This window comes from Mustela nivalis (assembly GCF_964662115.1).
Source record: "Mustela nivalis genome assembly, chromosome: 9".
NCBI classification, from domain to species: Eukaryota; Metazoa; Chordata; class Mammalia; order Carnivora; family Mustelidae; genus Mustela; species Mustela nivalis.
Window position 1 is genome coordinate 63,307,854 of NC_139028.1, and position 22,021 is coordinate 63,329,874.

Genomic DNA, 22,021 nt, shown 5'->3' on the forward strand with positions numbered 1-22,021 from the left:
AGGAGATGTCCCCTTTCACTTCACTGGTCAGAACTGGGGTGCACAGGCTCCACTGACTCAGCCGCAGGGAACAGGGACTGTTACCAGGGGGTGGCGTGGACCATGATTCATCCTACTAACAGGTTAGAGGGAATGTTTGCTGGGAAGTGTGTCTTCTCTGTCCTGTGTCTGCTGTTATTTTTTTCTTTTCTCTGATTACAGAAGTCAGATATGTTCAGTGTAGAAAATTTGGGAAATCCAGAGAAGGATGAAGTAGAAAATGAAATCTCCTACTCTATCACTGGATCCAAGCACTGTCTTATAATGATAATTGCATTGCTTTTATCCCTCTCTGCACTCTGCTCCACCCAGCCCCCTCCATCCTCTGCCTCTATACCAGCCGTTCATCTCTGCCCACTTACTCCCAAACCACCTTCGGTTCTGCAGGGAAACACTTGCTGTTGACCTTGGCCCCAAATTCCTCCCTCGCTTTTTTAAAAGCTGTGAAAAAAAAAAATCGTAAATAACAGAGTATGTAAAATGAATGTGTATAGTTTAAATAACGATGTAATGAACGCTTGTGAGCTCACCACTCAGCCTGAATTCTTTGAAGCCCTTGTCCCATCCCCTCCCGAACTGGCTGTTGCTTTTATTGCATTCGTCATTTGCTGCCACAAAAATGCCACATATTGGGCGCCTGGGTGGCTCAGTGGGTTAAGCCTCTGCCTTCGGCTCAGGTCATGATCTCAGGGTCCTGGGATCGAGTCCCGCATTGGGCTCTCTGCTCAGCAGGGAGCCTGCTTCCTCCTCTCTCTCTCTGCCTGCCTCTCTGCCTGCTTGTGATCTCTATCTGTCAAATAAATAAATAAAATCTTAAAAAAAAAATGCCACGTATTGCCTCAAAACTCCACAAACATTCATCTCACTCTCACGGGCTGCAGGTTGCACTAATCTAGACTGGGCTTGGTGGGGTGGCTCTCCTTCAGGTGGTGGGTTGTCTGAGTTTGGCTCCAGACTGCAGGCTGGATGCAGGTCTGCTCCACATGTCTCTCATCCTACTGGGATCAGAGTGTTACCTGGTGAATATTCTCCTCCTGGCAGCTCCCTGACATGGGAGAACCACATCCAACAGCAGCACAAGCACGTTTAAGGCACTGCTCAAGTCCTGTTTACTAACACTCTGCTGGCCAAAGCAAATCATATGGCCAAGCCCAACCTCAGTGGAGCAGGAAAGTACGCTCCCTTCACATCAGAGGGAGGTACCCCAAACATTTGCTAAGCCATAACCCAGACTGCCACAAACATGTCTTTGGTTTTCTTTAGGGTTTTACCAGATGGGGATGTAACTCTGTGTAATATATTAGTTGTCTTACTCTGATTTTAAAATTTCATATAAATGGATTCCGAGTGGATATATTTTCTCTGAGTTATGTTTCTCCTCCCTTCTCCTTTCTTTGTTTTCTCCCTCTTTTATCAGTCAGGAAGTTTGGTCGTGAACACAGACACCAATTCTGGCTCACTTAAAGGAAAGGAATTTATTGGAGGTGTGTTGGGTGGTTTGCAGAATTGTTGGGAAAATTGCGTGGAGAACCAGGCTCAGGAAGTGGACAGGATACAGATCAGTAGTTGCCTGGGCTTGGAGATGGAGGTTCCTTCCACAGGGAACTCCCTGGAAAGGGGCACAAAGAAACTTTTGGGGATGATGAAAATATTTTGTATCTTGATTGTGAGAGTGGTCATCTGGGATTAGTCAAAACTCATCAAAACTATACACTTCCAATGAGTGCGGTTTGTTATATGTAAGTGAAACATCACCTTAATATAAAAAAGAGGACCACCTCATTGAATAATAATTTTTTAAAAGATTTTATTTTATTTATTTGTCAGAGAGAGAGAGAGCGAGAGAGAGCGAGCAAGAGCGAGCACAGGCAGACAGAGTGGAAGGCAGAGTCAGAGGGAGAAGCAGGCTCCCCGCGGAGCAAGGAGCCCGATGTGGGACTCTATCCCAGGACGCTGGGATCATGACCTGAGTCGAAGGCAGCTGCTTAACTAACTGAGCCACCCAGGTGTCCCTGAATAATAATTTTTAACGCTAGTGGCGAGTGCTTGATAAAGCAACTGTGGGGTTCTCCCCAGACCAGTTTATTTTTTTTAAAGAATTTATTTATTTATTCGGGGCGCCTGGGTGGCTCAGTGGGTTGGGCCGCTGCCTTCGGCTCAGGTCATGATCTCAGGGTCCTGGGATCGAGTCCCGCATCGGGCTCTCTGCTCAGCAGGGAGCCTGCTTCCCCCTCTCTCTCTGCCTGCTTCTACATCTACTTGTGATTTCTCTCTGTCAAATAAATAAATAAATAAATAAATCTTAAAAAAAAAAAATTTATTTATTTATTTGACAGAGAGAGATCACAAGTAGGTAGAGAGGCATGCGGGGGTGGGGGTGGTGGAGAAGCAGGCTCCCCGCTGAGCAGAGAGCGGGATGCGGGACTCGATCATGCGACCCTGAGCCGAAGGCAAAGAAGGCTTAACCAACTGAGCCACCCAGGCGCCCCACCCCAATAGCGCTTTTTGTGTTTTAAATGTAAACCAATATAGCTCAAGAAACAATTTGGTGGGACACCTGGGTGGCTCAGTTGGTTGGACGACTGCTTTCAGCTCAGGTCATGATCCCGGAGTCCCGGAATCAAGTCCCGCATCGGGCTCCTAGCTCCAGGGGGAGCCTGCTTCTCCCTCTGACCTTCTCCTTCTCCTCGCTCATGCTCTCTCTCACTGCCTCTCTCTCAAATAAATAAATAAATCTTTAAAAAAAAAAAAAAAAAGAAAAGAAACAATTTGGTGATTTGAGCGTATTCACAGAATTGTGTAAGCATCACCACAATCAATTTTAGGACATTTTCCTCACCCCATAAGGAAAGGCTTTAAGCTCTGGCAGTCACTCCCCATCTCGCCCTAGTCCCTGATATTACTTTGCGAGCGCTGCCATAACAAAGTATCTGGGTGGTCTAAAGCAGCAGAAAATGATTCTGTCACAGTTCTGGAAGTTAGGCTCCCAAACAGGGTGCTGGTAGGACCACACTCTCTCTCCAGGCTCTTCGGAAGAATCTGTTCCATGTCTTTCTCTTAGCTTCTCATGCTGCCAGCATTCCTCGGTGCCCCTTGGCTAGATGAAGAACAGATCCTACTCTAATATGACCTTATCTTAGTTTACATCTTGATTATGTTTGCAAAGACCTTATTTCCCGAAAAGGTCACATTCACAGGTACCAGGGGTTAGGACTTCAGCGTATCTGTTAGGGGGACATAATTCAGCCCACAACACCTTCTCATCCCTAGGCAGCCACTAAGCTACTATCTGTATTTATGGATTTACCTACTCTGGATACTTCCTATCAATGTAATCATACAATATGTAGTCTTTTGTGACTACTTTTTCACATAGCATAATGTTCTCAAGGTCCATCCATGTTGTAGCATGTCGTATTAGTACTCCATTTCTTTTTGTTTGAAATAACATTCTGTTACTTGGATATACTGTATTTTGTCTAGTCATTCCTTAATTGAGGGACTTTTGGGTTGTTTCCATTCTTTGACTATTACGAATGGTGCTGCTGTGAACATTCTGTACGTATTTTTGTGTGGACATGTGTTAATTTCTCTTGGATATATACCTAGGAGTATCATTGCTGGGTCCTATGGCACCTCTATGTTTAATTATGAGGAGCTGCCAGTCTTTTTTCCAAAGCAGCTACACCGTTTTACATTCCTACCAACAGTGTATGGGATTTCCAATTTCTCCACATCTTTGTCAACACTTTTATTATATATCTCTGAAATTATTAGTCATTCCAGGGAGTTGGAAGTATTTCATTGTGCTTTTGATTTAGCATTGCCCTAACAACTAATGATGTTGAGCACCTTTTCATGTGCTTATTCCCATATATATTTTTTTAAGATTTTATTTATTTGTCAGAGAGAGAGGGAGAGAGAGAAAACACAAGCAGGGAGAGCAGCAGGCAGAGAGAGAAGCAGATTCCACACTGAGCAAGGAGCCCGATGCAGGACTTGATCCCAGGACTGTGAGATCATGACCTGAGCTGAAGGCAGACAGTTAACTGACTGAGCCACACAGGTGTCTTTTTTTTTTTTTTTTTTTTAAAGTAGACGCCATGTCCAGCAGGGAACACAATGTGGGACTTGGACTCATAGCTGTGAGACGAGACCAGAGCTCAGACCAAGAGTCAGATGTTTAATAGACTGAGCCACTTAGGTCCCCCTCCCATATTCTTTTAACGAATTCCTTCTCTTAAATCAGCCAAAAATTTTTGTCATGTTTTTGTTGCTGGACACCTGCAAACAACAAAACCATGAATCCCTGAAACTTTCCTGAAAGTCTCCTTAGAGATGTCGGTCTTCTTCTGAGTTGGTTGTGGGCCTAACAAAGGAGTCTTCCAGGGGTCCTTTGAGTCTTCCTTTAAGGTCCCTGAAGGCCCCAAGGGTACAAGAGTTCCATTTCACAGAGGCGCTCAGAATTTACCAAGGCCTCAGGGATGAGAGGTGCTTCCAAACTCATTAAATCATTTAGAAAACACTCACTCTTCCCACTTGCCCCATGTCTGGCTTAGTGCCTAAGGTTGTGCCTTCAAGGAGCTCGTCACCTGCTACAGAAGGCAGACATGGATATAGCCAGTTTCTGCTCAGAGTGACCAGTGCTGCTGCAGAGGAAAACACAGGGCCTCTCTGTCCTTGGGACAGGAGGCTTCTTAGGGAAGGCAATAGCTGAGATCCGTCCTGGAAGATGAGTGGGAGACAGCCAGGTGAAGAGTGGGGTGTGTGATGATGCTAGAGAAATGGCTCAGTCAAAGGGACAGCTTTGTATTAGTGATAATGTAAACTCAACTGCTAGGATAATAATCCTCTATGATGTAAATAGGTATAGATCTTTAAAGTTCAAGTGTGAGCTGTCCAAGTGGGAATATAAATTATCTAGTTCTACGTAAGAACTCACCAAAACTTAGTGGCTTGAAACAATGGACATTTATTTTTAATTTTTTTTAATTAATTTTTTAAAGAAGATTTTATTTACTTATTTGACAGAGAGAGATCACAAGTAGGCAGAGGCAGGCAGAGAGAGAGAGAAAGAGGGAAGCAGGCTCCCTGCTGAGCAGAGAGCCCAATGTGGGACTTGATCCCAGGACCTGAGCCGAAGGCAGAAGCTTAACCCACTGAGCCACCAAGGCGCCCACAATAGACATTTATTGTCTCACATATTATCTGTGGTCAAGGATTTGGAAATGGCCTAACTAGATGGTTCTTACTCAAGGTTCTCATGAAGTTATAGTCAAGACATGAGCCAGGGCTGTGGTCATCCAAAGTCTTTTTTTTTTTTTTTTTAAAGCCTTTTTTAAAAAATTTTATTTATTTATTTGACAGAGAGAGAGAGATCACAAGTAGGCAGAGAGTGGGTGGGGGGGAGCAGGCTCTCTGAGCAGAGAGCCTGATGTGGGGTTCGATCCCAGGACCCTGAGATCATGACCTGAGCCAAAGGCAGAGGCTTAATCCACTAAGCCATCCAGGCACCCCGGTCATTCTAAGTCTTGACAGGAAACTTCATTGTTGACAGGGGGTCTCAGTTCTTCATAATGTGGTTCTGTTCTCATGACATGGTAGCCAGCTTTTGCCAGAGCAAGTGATCCAAGAAAGAGTGAGGCAGAAGCCACAATGGTTTTTTTTTTTTTTTTAAAGATTTTATTTATTTATTTGACAGAGAGAGATCACAAGTAGGCAGAGAGAGAGAGAGAGAGAGGAGGAAGCAGGCTCCCTGCTGAGCAGAGAGCCCGATGCGGGACTCGATCCCAGGACCCTGAGATCATGACCTGAGCCGAAGGCAGCGGCTTAACCCACTGAGCCACCCAGGCGCCCCCACAATGGTTTTTATTACACAGTCTCAGAAGTCACCCTCTGTCCAGGGTGTGAATACCAAGAAGTTAGAATCATGGGACTCCTGAGTGGCTCAGTCGTTAAGCGTCTGCCTTTGGCTCGGGTCACGATCCCAGGGTCCTGGGAATGAGTTCCACATTGGACTCCCTACTTGGCAGGAAGCCGGCTTCTCCTTGTCCCACTCCCCCTGCTTGTTTCCCCTCTTGCTGTGTGTCTCTCTATCAAATAAATAAATAAAATCTTAAAAAAGAAAAAGAAGGTAAGAATCATGGGGGCCATCTTGGAGGCTGGATAACATAATCTGCCTTTTTTTAAAAAAATATTTTATTTATTTATTTAAGAGAAAGCTTGAGCATGAGAGAGAGAGCATGAGCAGGGGGAGAGCGAGAAGGAGAGGCAGGATCCCCACTAAGAAGGGAGCTTGACGTGGGGCTTCATCCCAGGACCCTGGGATCAGGACCTGAGCCGAAGGCAGATGCCAACCGACTAAGCCATGGAGACACCCCCATAATCTGCCTTTTTGACCCCAATGATTTGTGTCTCTCCTACATGCAAAATACTCTGACCTTCCCCTAAGGCCCTAAAAGTCTCATCCTATCAGGGCATCAACCTGAAATCCTGAATTTTGTCACTTTAATCAAGTTCTGATGAAAACAGGGCTTCTTGGAAGGAGTTCCTTAGCTGTCCTCACCAGGTGCAGTACTGCTTTATCCAAACACTGCAAATGAGAGACAACAAGTTATCTGTTTTCTACCTATCCAACACACAGGCAGGCCCATGGTAACTGCTGTGGACCCTCCTCCTCCTCACATAGGGAGGAAACAGGCACACAGGAGCCACTGTCCGTAGCAATTCTGAAATCAAGCAGTTCTATGATTTAGATCAGACTTAGGAATACTTCTCTGTGGGTCTTGGTTCTGTCCTCTGAATCATCCTTCTTTATTCATGAAAGGTGACCAGTGTTTGCAGCTGAGGGGTTGTTTCAGCCCATTTCCTAAACTATTGCACACGTTAAGGAATCTACAGTTCTCTTCTCACTTTATATTGTCCCTCTCCCTTTCAAATGTCAGCATTTGAGTTTGTGACACATGTTTTAGACCGAGTTCTTGTAGGGAAAAATGAAATCTGTATTCAGGGAACATTTTAGGAGTTCAGAATGACCAAAACATTGAGTGTTCCCTGGGTTTCTCTCTGCTAGAATGTCTAAACACATACCCACAGTTATTCTAGAGCTGTGTGTCAGCCCTCATTTCTGACTGTGTGAACCTCTAAGGCAAGGCCTTTTTCTCAAGAAGAAATAGACAAATCCATTAAGCTGAGCTATTTTAATATAGCTCTCTCAGTAACTGATAGAAATAAAAACATCAATAAAGACACAGGAGATTTGAATAACATGCTTCAGAATTGTGACCTGATTGACATAATAGAACACTGGATCCAGGGTCCCTGGGTGTCTCAGTGGGTTAAAACCTCTTCCTTCGGCTAAGGTCATGATCCCAGGGTCCTGGGATCGAGCCCCACATCAGGCTCTCTGCTCAGCGGGAGCTGCTTCCTCCTCTCTCTCTTTGCCTGCCTCTCTGCCTACTTGTGATCTCTCTCTGTCAAATAAATAAATAAAATCTTTTAAAAAAAGAACACTGGATCCAATAACTATAGAATACATATTCTTTTCAAGTGCACATTGAATATTTATTGATATGCTCAGCCATAATGTAAGTCTAACCAAATTTCAAAAGGCTAAAATTGTATAGAGTATGTTCAATGACCACAGTTGGGTTACACTAATCATCAAAATCAAAAAGAAAACTAGAAAATTTAAAAATATTTGGAAATTGAATAGCACACTAGTAAATAATCCAAAGGTCAGAAATCACAATAGAAGGTAGAAAATATTTGATTCAAATGGCAATGAAAGTATAATATGTTAAAACTTGTAGAATGTAGTTAAAGCCATGTTTAGAGTGAAATTTGTGGCTTTAAATGAATATATTTCCCAAAAAATGGCTGAAAATAAACTATCTAAATATCTACCTCAAGTAGTTAGGAAAAACATTCAGAAATTAAATACAAATGAACTAAAAGGAAGAAAATAATAACATTGACAGGATAGGTTAATAAAATAGAAAATGAAGATATGGGGGCACCTGGGTGGCTCAGCTGATTAAGTGTCTGCCTTTGGCTCAGGTCATGATCCCAGGGTCCTGGGATGGAGCCCTGCATTAGGCTCCTTGCTCAGTGGGGAGTCTCCCTCTCTCTCTGTGTCTCTGTCCCTACTTGTGCTCTCTCTCTCAAATAAATAAGTAAAGTCTTAAAAAAAATAAAAAGAAAAGAAAAGAAAAAGGGGGCACCTGGGTGGCTCAGTCATTTGGCATCTGCCTTTGGCTCAGATCATGATCCCAGGGTCCTGGGATTGAGCCCCGCATGGGGCTCCCTGCTCAATTGTAAGCCTCCTTCTCCCTCTCCCTCTCCCCCCCCTTAATTCCCTCTCTTACTGTCTCTCTGTCAAATAAATAAATAAAATCTAAAGAAAAAGAAAAGAAAGGTATGAAAGAGAGGTATCAAAGAACCAAAAGTTAATTCTCTGATAAAACTACTAAAATTGAAAAACTTTTGGCTAGACAGATGAAGGACAAAAAGAGGAGACACAATTATCACTTTAGAAATGAAGAATGCCATGACTACAGATCCCATATGAATCAAAAAGACAGTGAGAGGATATTGTAAATAACTATATCCCAACAAACTTGAAATTTGAATGACGTGAACAGATAACTAGAAAAGCACAACCCACCAAAACTGACACAGGAAGAAATAGGAAAACCGAGTAGTCCTATTTCTATTAAAGAAATTGAATTTTTTATTTATAAAAATCTTCTTACGAAGAAAACTCCAGGTCCAGGTGCTTCCAGAGAATATAAAAAGTAGGAATGCTTCTCAACTTATTTTATGTGATCAACATTACCTAGACACAAAAACCTAACAAGGGCATTATAAGGAAGGGAAATTAGAGGCCAAACAAAGATGCAAAGTTCTAAAAAAAATATCAGCAAACCAAACCCAAAGATCTAAAAGTAAGATAATACCACACAACCAAGTTGTGTTAACTCCAAGGATATAAAGTTGATTTGACATTTGAAAATTAATCAATAGAACTCTCCACTTTAACAGAATAAAGTTAGGAAAACCATAGGATCGTCTCAAGAGACGTAGAAAAATTTATAAAAGTCACCACCCATTTATGATAAAAACTTTTCAAACTAAGAACAGAAAGGAACTTCCTTCATCTGATAAAGGACACGCACAAAAAAATCCTACATCCAACATCATACTTACTGATGAAATATAAAAGCCTTTCCTCCTGAGATGGAAATGAGAAAAGTGTGCCCACTACCACCCCTTCTATTCAACATTGTGCTGTCCCTTGTGAAATAACAAAAAGGAGTGTAGAATAAGAAAAAAAATAATTAAAATTATAATTATTTGAGGTCAGGGGCTTGGCTTAATTCTTCTGCTGGGTCCTGGCACAGAGTAAATGGTTGGTTGGTGGGTAATTGTTGAGTGGACAGATGAGCAATGGATGGACAAAAAGAATGTTAAGTAGTGGGGCCCCAAGGCAGAGTCCTATACTACAGGGGCACTGGCCACTACGTAATCAACAGAAAAAAATACAACAACAGTGAATTGCACATGGGAAATTTTTTTATTGATAAAACAACTTGGTGGAAGAATCAGGGAAATCTTCCTGATATAAAATACAGGTGAGCAAAGTCTTGGCCACTGTGTCCATGTCTTTTTTCTCTCTAGGAGCTTCAGTAGAGAGGTAAAGATATTTGGCTCTGCTTTGACCCTAAAGATTTTAAAAAATCCTTAATTTTTTTAAATTTTAAGGATACTTATTTTATTTTGCTATATTTAAAAAAGATTTATCCACTTTTTTTTTTTTAAGATTTTTATTTACTTATTTGACAGAGATCACAAGTAGGCAGAGAGGCAGGCAGAGAGAGAGAGGAGGAAGTAGGCTCCCTACTTGAGGAGAGAGCCCGATGCGGGGCTCAATCCCAGGACCCTGAGATCATGACTTGAGCTGAAGGCAGAGGCTTTAACCCACTGAGCCACCCAGGCGCCCCTATCCACTTATTCGTTAAAAGGATTTTATTTATTTCTTTGAGATAGAGAATGAAACAGAGAACACAAATGGTTGGGGGTACAAAGGGAGAGGGAGAAGCAGGCTCCCCATTGAGCAGGAAGCCCAACGTGGGACTTGATCCCAAGATCCTGGGATCACGACCTGAGCTGAATGCTTAACCAATGGGTCCACTCAGGCACCCATAATTTACTTATTTTAGAGAGAGAGAAGGAGAGAAACAGAGCGCATGGTGGGGAAGTGCTGAGGAAAAGGGAGAGAGAGAGAATCCCAATCCCCCCTTAAGTGCAGAGCTGGAAGGGGGCTCGATCCCACAACCCCAAGATCATGACCTGAACTGAAATCAAGAGTTGGCCTCTTAACTGACTGAACCACCCAGGAGGGCCAGGAGCCCCTAAAGATTTTTATTTTTAAGTAATCTTTACATCCAACGGGGGGCTCAAACTCACAAACTGGAGATCAAGAGTCACATGCTCTACCAACTGAGCCAGCCAGGTGGCCTGCACCTATGGATGCTTTTGTCTTGTATTTATGAATACAGATTTTTTGGTCAAGATTTTATTTATTTATTTATTTATTTACTTGATTATTTATTTGACAGAAAGAGAGAGAGCATGAGCACAAGCTAGTGGAGAAGCAGGCAGAGGGAGAGGTAGAAGCAGGCTCCCCACTGAGCAGGAAGCCTGAGGCAGGGCTCTATCCCTTGACCCTGGGATCATAACCGGAGGTTAATTGTCTGAGCTACCCAGGTGCCCCATGAATACAGATTTTTGATGAAATTATATTGATTACTTTTCACTGAGAAAATATTTCCCAGGACAAATCCCATTAAGTCAGTTCAATACCTTTGATTTTTCTACACAGCTATTAAATCTATTTCCAACCTTTTCATTTTCTCTTAAACTGAGCTATAATTATCTTCATCTGAAAAATAATTTTCTGTATAAATTGCATAATGATGACTTGTGTTATCAGTCAATTAAAAAAATCCATATCACAGTTTAATAATTATAACTCCTGCCATTGTAAGTTATCTATTGTGGTCATTATTTCTATATTCTATGAAGTTACTTTTCCTGGGATGAGTTTTGCAGATCTACATTTTGTCAAGAAGACTTACTTGATTTTTTCATCAATTTTTAGTCAGGGAGTAATTTTACTGTGTGCAATTTAGATGTTGCCATTTTTATTTTTTCTGTTGATTATATAGTGGGTATGACTCTTACTTCACAAAGTTAGGGAAGTAAAAAATGACATATTTATTCATTTCAAATTAAATAAAGTCCAATTCAGAACTTAAATTACACGGGGTCCTTCCCTTGCAAAGGATCCAATCTTTTGAGGAGAAAAATATTTCATGAGCCCCTCCCATGCTTAATGGGTACCTCAGTCTACCATATGCTGTTCCTCCTCCACCTCTAGAGAGTAGGCCACACATACATCCAAGCTCCAGACCTTCCTAGCTCTGGCAATCTCTTCTCTTTCGCTACCCTCAAAGGCATTGGCTCCTTCATGGCCTTTCCAGAAAATAGCCTCCCAAGCCTTCTTGGGTGAGAAGGAGACAAATTTCTTTTTCTGTTAATTCTTTTAGATTAGGATTAAGTATCTCAAGAGCAGTTTAGGAGAAAACAAAATGCCTAGAAGAAAATGTGAGAGCTGGGAGGGATGCATTAGGTGGAGGAGCACAAATTTCTCTTCTTCGAAATTAGTTTTGATTGTCGAAGAGTGATTGTCCACAATATATGAAGACTTTCTAAAATTAGGGAAAAAAGGAACCCCCCTTAAGACCACAATGGGATGGACTAGTGGGTACACCGGTGGTTGGTATTCTTCTCTCAGAACTTTTCCATGTCTTTCATTTCATTAATAACTTGGCATGTCATAGGTATTTGGACAGAGCCTCAGCCTTTGTGGGTATCCTGACTTCTAGGCTTCCCCCCCACCGCACCCCCCACCCCACAGGATTTCCTGCCTCAGTCCTGATCTCTCTGTTCTGATTTGCTTACCTAAAGTGTATTCTATGAGAAGTGCCAATATTACTCCATCCTGAAACAATTTCTCTTCTGTTTGATCTTGTCCACTTTGCTATATCCATCCTTGCTACCCATGAGTGCCTCCTGCCAACCTTTCTAGAGATTTTTTCCTTCATAAGGAACCAAAACAATACAGTTGTAAGCAAAACAAAACAAAATGCAAAATCCTTGTCTCTATACAGAGTTGTAGGACTAAAGAGAAATTTACATGAGACTCTTATAACAGCCCTGTAGGGTGTGTATGGATATCCACAATTTGCAGAAAAATGAAATGACTTGCCCAAGATTACACAACCTCTGGGAATGGAGATGGGGAGGAGGATTGGAACTCAATTTTCTCTGGCTTGTCAGTCTCTGCCAGCTGCATCCCATTACCTTTTCAACCCCACACTCCAATAAAAATTCCTATCACAGGGGAACCTGGGGGGCTCAAAGTTAGGGAGCCTTCAGCTCAGGTCATGATCCCAGGTTTCTGGGATCAAGCCTTCCATCAGGCGCTCTGCTCAGCAGGGAGTCTGCTTTCTCCTCTTTCCCTCTGCCTACCTCTCTGCCTACTTGTGGTCCTGTCAAGTAAATAAATAAAATCTTTAAAAAAAAATTTCTGTCACAAACACAAGTCCCCAGTCTTTGTCATCATTTCCTACATACTCTACATTCTAGTCCAGTTACTTGGGACAGAGGTTCTTAACCTGGGGCCTGAGAGGCCAGTAGATGATGATCTTGGATGGAAGAGTTAAATTTTTTTTTTTAAAGTAAGCTTCACACCTTGTGTAGAGTCCAATGTGGGGCTCAAACTCACAACCCTGAGATCAAGACCCCAGCTGAGATCAAGACCTGAGACAAGATCAAGAGTTGGACACTTAACCAAATGAACTACCTGGGAGAACTACCTTTTATATTCATTAATCATTATAGAAATTAGTTTTTCTTTCCACATTGAATATAGGTAACAAACCACAGAAATAGCAGTACCCATGACTTCATGATCAACAGAAATCACAGATGTTCCCCATCACATTACAGTTGTTGCAAAACATCTTGAAATACTGTTTGTGTTTGTTCATCACCACTTGGAAATTGTGCAATTATTAGGCAGTGAGATCTTATTATTTAATTTGTTAATGAATATATGTATTACTTATGAGATTTAAAAATATCTTGATAACTGTATTTCAGTGTAAATGGTTTCCTTTTCTCGTGTTTAAGTTATGCACTTAAAATCATTATTTTGAGAGGGGCTTCATAGGCTTCACCAGCCTGCCTAAAGGGTCCAAGGCACAAAAAAGGTTGGGAACCCCTGACCCAAGTTTTCCTGAGCTCAGGGGAGGTTTCCTCTGCCCCCAACATGCTCCTTCACTCTCTGCTGTCTTCATCCTTCACAGTATAATTCGAGAGTTTCTGCTTTGGTAAACTTTCCAAAAGGAACTCAGTCCAGAGTGGGACTTCATAATTGCAGGGCTGGTGACCCCTCTCTTGGCCGCCGTTCCATCCAAACCCCCAGCAGCCATTGCAGGAATTCCTTTGTGGAGCATCCTTATATCTTTGGCAATGCAAGGAGATTTGCTTTGCTTGTGATCCTTTATAGAGTCAGAAGCTGGAGAAGGGTCTTGCTGAGGCTCCAGGTATGAGAACCTTGACTTCTTGGGGGCTCAGGTGACTGTGGACAGCACGGGGCTGGGGAGAGGACTCATCTCTCCTCTTCTGAATGGAATCTGATGCTTTCCTGGAGCCTGTGGCTGAGCTACGGGAACATCAACACAGGGCACAGGGGAGCTAGGCCAGGGTAGAGAGGTCATGGAGATTACATAAGGAACGTCTTTTGTTCTCTTAGACCTTGAATTTTATGAAATCTTGTCTGTTTGGCACACAGAATCTGATATCATGTCTGGCAAATAGTGGGTACTCAGGAAAAGCCTGATGAATGAATGAATGAATGAATGAATATGAGATTATACCTGTGTGTGTGGGTGAACAGTTGGAAGGGCTTTGTAGAGGCTAAAGTCCTGTGCGAGAATTTATATTCATTCATGTGACAAATATTCCTGAATGATTACTTCATGTCTGGCCCTGTTGTTGTGCTGGGGACATAGCTGTAAACTAGATAAAAATCCTGGAACCTCCTGGAGCTTAATTATAAGAGGATAATTTGTAGGTGGTAACCCTGGGCTTCTACTTGACCTCTTGGCCTGGGTGAGGCTTTCCCTCTAGGTTCCTACAGCCCCCTTCTTTCTCCCACTATAGCACTGATCACACTGAAATGTAACTGTTCCCCTAGACTATGAGCAAAGTTCTGGGGTCAATACTTTAAAGTAGGAGTCAGTACCTTATGCTCAGTGAATAATGACTAAGTATACAACACTGTCCATCTTCTTCCATGGGGGTCCATGGCCCCACCCACCCAGAGGAAATTCAGCTTTTCTGGGAATAACAGTACTTTTGTTCTTCCTCTCTTTCTGGAAAGATTTCCCACCTTCTAGTTGAAATGAAAATTGGGAGCTCCTTCTTTTACCTTCCCCCACCATCCAAACATCACCCAAATAAAAAGAAAGAAAAGATCTCTATTGCCCTCCGGACAAGGCAGTTATAAAATTCCTGGGTCAGGCACTGCATGTTCCATGAATTAACTCATTTCACCCTATAAAGGAGATGATATTAGTCACATCCTACAGTGGAAGACATGAAGTTTCAAAGAGGACAAATGATTTTCCCAGTGTTGTAGCCTTTAAGAGACTGAGCTAGGATATGAACCCAGATCTGGTCTCCTTTGTCTGTGCACTTTGTATGACACCAGAATTCTTCCTACTCGTTTGAAGTATGGGCCATCCCAGGAGACATGTCAAGAACCAAGAATTAAAAAGAGAAAGGGAACAGGTTCGAAGACAATGGACATTAACACAAATTTTTCATAGCTGCTGTTAGAATGGACAAATTAAGTGGAACCAATATTTCCCAATATATAATCTTCTGAATCTATTGGGGGTGTGTCTCAAAATATTTGCTAATTACTTGATTACTTGGCTTTCCAGCTTCACTGCTATATTGGTCTCCTAGGACTACCTTAACAAATTACCGCAAGCTGGTGGTTTCAAACAACAGAAATTTATTCTTTCAGAGTTGAGAGGCCAGATGTCTGAAATCAGGGTGTTAGCAAGGTTGGTTCCTCTGGGAGGCTGAAGGAGAATCCTTCTCTGCCTCCCTTCTTTTTTTTTTTCTTTTTCTTACCTTTGCTTAGCCCATGGGAGTTGCTGGGCTCATGGCCCCCTTCCTCATCTTCAAAGCCAGCCATGGTCTGTCCCTGCCTCCCTTCTTTTAGTGGCTGCCGGTGGTCCTAGGTGTTTCTTAGCTTGGGGCTGTGTGACTAATCTCTGCCTTTCTTTTCTCCTTTCTTTTTTTTTTTTTTTTAAGATTTTATTTATTTATTTGACAGACAGAGATCACAGGTAGGCAGAGAGGCTGGGGGGTGGGGAGCAGGCTCCCTGCTGAGCAGAGAGCCCAATGCGGGGCTCGATCCCAGGACCCTGGGACCATGACTGGAGCTGAAGGCAGAGGCTTTGACCCACTGAGCCGCCCAGGTGCCCCTCTCTGCCTTTATCTTCACATGGCCTTCCCATTCAGTGTCCTCTGTGTCTCAAACCTCTTTTCTCTCACAAAGACAGCTCTGCTCAGTGGATTTAGGGCCCCGCTAAATCCAGGATGGATCTCATCTCATCCTAAGATTTTTAATTTTTTTTTAAATATTAGGCTTTCCCTTTTTTTTTTAATTAAGATTTTATTTATTTATTAGGCAGAGAGGCAGGCAGAGAGAAAGAGAGGAGGAAGAGGCTCCCCGCTGAGCAGAGAGCCAGACGCTGGGCTCCATCCCAGGATCCCAGGATCACAACCCTAGCCGAAGACAGAGGCTTTAACCCACTGAGCCACCCAGGCACCCCATCATCCTAAGATTTTTAACAGCCAAGATTCTACCTTCTTGTTCTTTCAAGATTTATTTATTTATTATTTTAGAGAAGGCAGAAGGGGCAGGAGAGGGAGAGGGAAGGAGAGAGAATCTCAAACAGATTCCCCCCGCTGATTGAAGAGCCCAGCATGGGGCTTGATCTCACGACCCTGAGATCATGACCTGAGTTGAAATCAAGAGTCTGGTACGAGGGTTAAAACTGGATTATCTTGGGACGCCTGGGTGGCTCAGTTGGTTAGGCAGCTGCCTTCGGCTCAGGTCATGATCCCAGCGTCCTGGGATCGAGTCCCACATTGGGCTCCTTGCTTGGCAGGGAGCCTGCTTCTCCCTCTGCCTCTGCCTGCCATTCTGTCTGCCTGTGCTCGCTCTCTCTCCCTCTCTCTCTGACAAATAAATAAAAAAAAAACAAAAAAAAAAAAACTGGATTATCTTTTTGGGAGACACAGTTTAACTCACTATAATTGGAATGCTTTTTTTGTTTAAGTTTATGAACTTAAGCGACTTTATGTAAAAAATTATCCTAAACATAAACTTTCCTGCTAATTCTCTTCTGGTCTTTGTCAATAACAACCCTCACTTCAGCTTTTCAGAACCTGCAAAACATCTGGTACCTTAATTCTTTTACCTGCCCTGGGGCGAGGGGTGGTTGTGCAAGGTCAGCCATTTTATGGATAAGAAAACAGGTGTAGGGGCACCTGGGTGGCACAGTGGGTTAAAGCCTCTGCCTTTGGCTCAGGTCATGATCTCAGGGTCCTGGGATAGAGCCCCATATCGGGCTCCCCCCCCCCAACTCTCTGCCTACTTGTGATCTCTGTCTGTAAGTAAGTAAATAAAATCTTAAAAAAAAAAAAGAAAAGAAAAGAAAAGAAAATGGGTGTAGGAGGGGAAGTGATTTCACCTCCAGTCCTGGTTGAGTTAGGATTTGGACCCAGAATGTCAAGGCTCTTTTCTTCAACTGCCTGCTGCTTCACGGAAGTTTCAGGAGCTGTAATTGGTTTGTGCAGATTTATTTATGATTTACCTTTGCCTTAATTTTTTAAAAAAGATTTTATTTATTTATTTGACAGAGAGAGATCACAAGTAGGCAGAGAGGCAGGCAGAGAGAGAGGGGGAAGCATGCTCCCTGCTGAGTAGAAGCCCAATGTGGGGCTCGATCTCAGGACCCTGAGATCATGACCTGAGCCGAAGGCAAAGGCTTTAACCCACTGAGCCACACAGGTGCCCCTAAGATTTTATTTTTAAGTGATCTCTACACTGAGTGTGGGGTTCAAACTCATAATCCTGAGATCCTGAGTTGCAGGCTCTACCAATTGAGCCGGCCAGGTGCCTCTAACTGAGTGATGTATTCATTCATTCAATCACTATTTATGAAAGCCTTACACTTGTAGAAACCGAAGGCCGAACTGATTTAGGTGGGCCACAGAGAAGCAGACCACTCTGGTCTTTGTCCTTGAGAATGGTAAACAGACAGTGAACATAAAGTGTGAGCAGTCTATGGGAGCCCAGTAGGCTTCTAACCTAGCCCAGGGGTCAGGAGAGACTTCCTGAAGTCTTACTTGGGTCTTAAAGAATAGATGGACAGACTGTAATCTTATTCCTCTATTGGTTGTTAGAATTACATATTAGGATGGTCATTCGACACCCATGTATTGAATGTTATTATGTTACTCATTCTCTAGCACTCTGACAAAGTGCATAACAGGTTCATATAACAGCCTGCATCACAAATGGCAGTAACTTCCACTTGCCCAGGATTTGGTCATTTACACACCATTTTCACACTCCTTGTCTCATTTGCTGTTATAAAAATCTCTTGTTAATATATATTTAAAACCTTTAATTTCCTGTATAATTAACATACAGTATCTATTAATTTCAGGTGTACCATGTAGTCATTCAACGATTCTATGTATTGATCTGTGCTCATCACTGTAAGTGTGCTCTTAATTACCTTCACCTGTTTCATCCATCCCCACCCACCTCCCCTCTGGTAGCCATCAATTTGTTCTCTAGAGTTAAAATCCTGTTTTGTTTGTTTGTTTTGTTTCCTAAATTCCACATACGAGTGAAATCCTTTGGTGTTTATCTTTCTCTGACGGACGTATTTCACTGAGCTTTATACTGTTTAGATCCATCCGTGTTGCTGCAAATGGCAAGATTTCATTCTTTTTTTATGGCTGAGTACTATTCCATTGTATATATATACCACATCTTCTTCATCCATTCATTTATCAATGAATGACATTTATCAATGACACTTGAGCTGCTTCCATATTTTGGTTATTATAAATAATACTGCAATAAACATAGGGGTGCATATGTCTTTTTGAATCAGTGTTTTTATTTTCTTTGAGAAAGTACACAGCAGTGGAATTACTGGATTGTACAGTAATTCTATTTTTAATTTACAGAAGCTCTTTGTGGATGCTTTGTTTATAGTCCTGTATTTCTCTCATTCGTCTTAGCTAAACTAAAAAATCATTTAATTTTCCATTAAGATGATTGCAAAAGTTAAAAATTAAGTTACATAACTTTGGAACTTATAAACATTCAAATTGTGCTGAGTGTTAAACCAGGACCAGGTTTCTGATCCTAATTTGACTTCTTTTTCTGTCTCTCTGAGTCTTAATTTTCTCTACTAGAAAGTGGGCATGTGAAGGAAATTTAGGCTGAAGGATTAAATGAGATAATGGATCTTAGATGCCAGCACAGTACCTGGCTCATTAAAGATTGGTTTTCCTAACATGGTCTCTAATGTCCATTTTTCCTGCAACTCTTTTTTTTTTTTTTTTTTTTTTAAGATTTTATTTACTTATTTGACAGAGAGAGAGAGAGAGAGAGCAGGAACACAAGCAGGGGGAATGGGAGAGGGAAAGCAGGCTTCCCACCAAGCAGGGAGCCTGACATGGGGCTCCATCCCAGGACCCTGGGATCATGACCTGAGCCAAAGGCAAACGCTTAACAACTGAGGTACCCAGGCAGCTCTTTCCTGCAATTTTAAAGCAATTCTTTTTATTTGTTTGTTTGTTTTTTAAGATTTATTTATTTTAGGGACGACTGTGTGGCTCAGTCTGTCAGGCATCTGCCTTTGGCTCAGGTCATGATCCCAGGGTCCTGCGATGGAGCCCCACATCGGGTTCCTGCTTCAGCTGGGAGCCTGCTTCTCCCTCTGCCTGCTTCTCCACCTGCTTGTGCTCTGTGTCTCTCTCTCTCTCTCCCTCTGACAAATAAATAAAATAAAATCTTAAAAAGATTTATTTATTTGAAAGAGAGAAAGAGGGAGCAAGCAGGGAGAGGGGCAGAGGGAGAGAGAGAATCCTGATGCAGATTCCCTGCTGAACATGGATCCCAACATGGGGCTTGGTCCCAGAAGCCTGAGATCATGACCTGAGCCGAAATCAGGAGTGGGCTGCTTAATCAACTGAGCCACCCAGGCAACCCTAAAGCAATTCTTAAAGTAATAGTCCAGCTCACACATGTGTCAATGCTCTTGAAGAGATGCTCTGAGAGAAAAAGAGAGCTCAAATAGACTCATTAACATAGCTGATACAAAACCATCTCACAATCCCAGTTAATCAGATAGTAATAGGCAAAGGTTAGCATTTTGACACTGTCATTTTGTTCCTGAGTTTGTTTAGGTGGGGTTGCAGAGGAAAAAAAAAATAGATGTGGTGGAAATAATGAGCACAAAATAAAACTGAAAATGGCTAAAACTACATGTGGTAAAAATTTATTATGGATGGAAAAGCAAACTGAATGATCCCATCTTCGTTGGTAATATTAAACATTGCAAAGTTGACCCCAGGGGAAATTCCACTTGGTGGAAATAATCGACACAAAATAAAAATGACAGTGGTTCAAATCTCTTCCAGGAAAAGGTGGAATTGGTGGAAATAATGACTAGAAACTTCAAAATAGCTGAAGGAATAATCAGTAAAAATAGATAAAGTTAAAAAATAATTGATGAATCTAACCTTTCTTATAAAATTAATAGAAAAAATATATCTTGATGAAAATTCAATAAAGAAAAAAATTCAGAAAAATCAGAAATTGTTTTTGCTATATGGAAAGTTTATCAAGGGCTAAAATTGACTTAAGAGTTGATTCCTGAAATAGTTTAATAATTTCATTAATAATGGTATAATTCTGAGTAAATAGTTTACCTGCCAACACTTGGCAGGGTTTTGGAGACAGAATCCTCCAATTAGATGAAGGTTTTGGACTATAAATGCCACTTTACAGTCTTCAAAGCACTTTTAAACTCATTGCTTTATTCGATTTTCCTAATAAACTTTTGAGGTGACAGGGCAGGAATCATTCCTTCCAATTTACAGATGTAAACACCGAGATTCAGAAAAGTTAAGAGACTTAACTAAAGGTCACCCAGCATGTTCATAGCAAGGTCTGATTTATCATCTGATTCCCAGATTCCTAGTCTGGTAAACTTTCTCATACCTAGGCCTCTAAATCTAATAATGCTTTACTTGCTCGCCAGATTAGATCCCTTCTAATTCTGATCTTCACCTAGTCCCCATTTTGCGCCAGTAGAAGAAGTGGAAAAAAGGAGGAGAGGGAGTAAAGAGAGAAGAGGGCGTGGCCAACGCAACACTTAGAGAGAGGAAGGGACTTGTCGGTCACATAGTCAACAGATCATAGGTACTTTTCTCATTCTCAGAAAAGGGAGCAGAGGGGCTAGGATTTTTTGGGGGGGGGGTGTGGGTGGACTATTATTTTAAGGCTGGGCTAATAGGTTGAAAAATGAGATAGGCAGTTTGAAAATGACAGTGCCTGATATACTTGGGGAAAGTGAATCATGAGGAATAGGAGTGTAACTAGAGTACAGTAGGTGGAGTGAAGCTGAAGAGATTGGCTGCAGCAGGGGCTGTGGACCGCATTAACCTCTGATATAGGAAAGCTGGCCTTTCTCAGGTAGGCCTGCTGTTCTCTAGTGGGCTGGCTAGTGAAGCTTGAATGTTTTGGTCTTCAGAACATCAAGGAATAATGACTTATAAAATCTAAAAATACTGTAATTGGATATAGAATTTATGCTACATCAGAGATTGTCTGATGCCATATTCCATTATGTTAGGAGAGCTGGACACAGAAGGCGGCAAATTATGTTTTTAAGTATAAGACTTACTTATTCAGTCTATAGACAATGTTTTGTTTAAGTAGAGCTTTGCAGACCCTTTACAATAACTCTGTTCCTCCCTCCTCACTCCCCATCTCCACAGAGATATTTGGCCCACAGATTAAAACCAGTGCTATAAGATTTCAGATACAAGGAAGATCAATGTGCCTAAAATATGTTCTAGGGAAGGTAGGACTTTGGCTTGAGTTTCAAGAATGAAGAGAAAAGGAGGAAATGGCTGTGGAAAGACCAGAAGGAGGAAAATTTTGAGAATAGACAATGAAAATAGAGAACATTCTTTGTACTGATTTAACGGTCTTTTATAAATTGTAAGTTACCACCATTATTTGTTTTAATAGTGGAACTGTTGAGCTCACAGAAAAACCAGAAAGGCCTCATCCTGAAGCACCACTGAGGGGAATAGGAACCCATGATAAGCTTTTTAGGCAGCAAAGTATGGTTGCTGGATTTGGAAATTACATTTTTTGAAAATAGTCTTATAACTTAAACTATGTGATCTTTTTAAACAATTCAGGCAGTAAGATAATGAAAATTACTTGAAACCTGACACCCTTTCCTTCAAGATAATCACTAATGATATTTTGAGGAACCTCTTTCCTAAAATCCCTCTATGCTTATAGAACATCCTCTCACACATCACATAAATTATACCATTTTAAACGTTTTGTAATCAGTTTGTTTCCCTCAAGAATAAATTGTGAATAGCTTTTCGTGTCAATAAATAGATCTATACCATTATTTTGAACAGCTGCTTACTACTGCATTGTTTGTATATATAATTTAACTAGCCCTTATTGACGGACATTTACATTACCCCTGTAATC

The 22,021-nt window shown here is 41.7% G+C and overlaps 1 protein-coding gene across 1 annotated transcript in view; it reads left to right on the forward strand.

The window, feature by feature from the left end:
- FAM168A (family with sequence similarity 168 member A) overlaps nt 1-22,021 on the forward strand; it is a 231,489-nt gene that overhangs the window by 19,534 nt on the left and 189,934 nt on the right. The window lies entirely within an intron of this gene.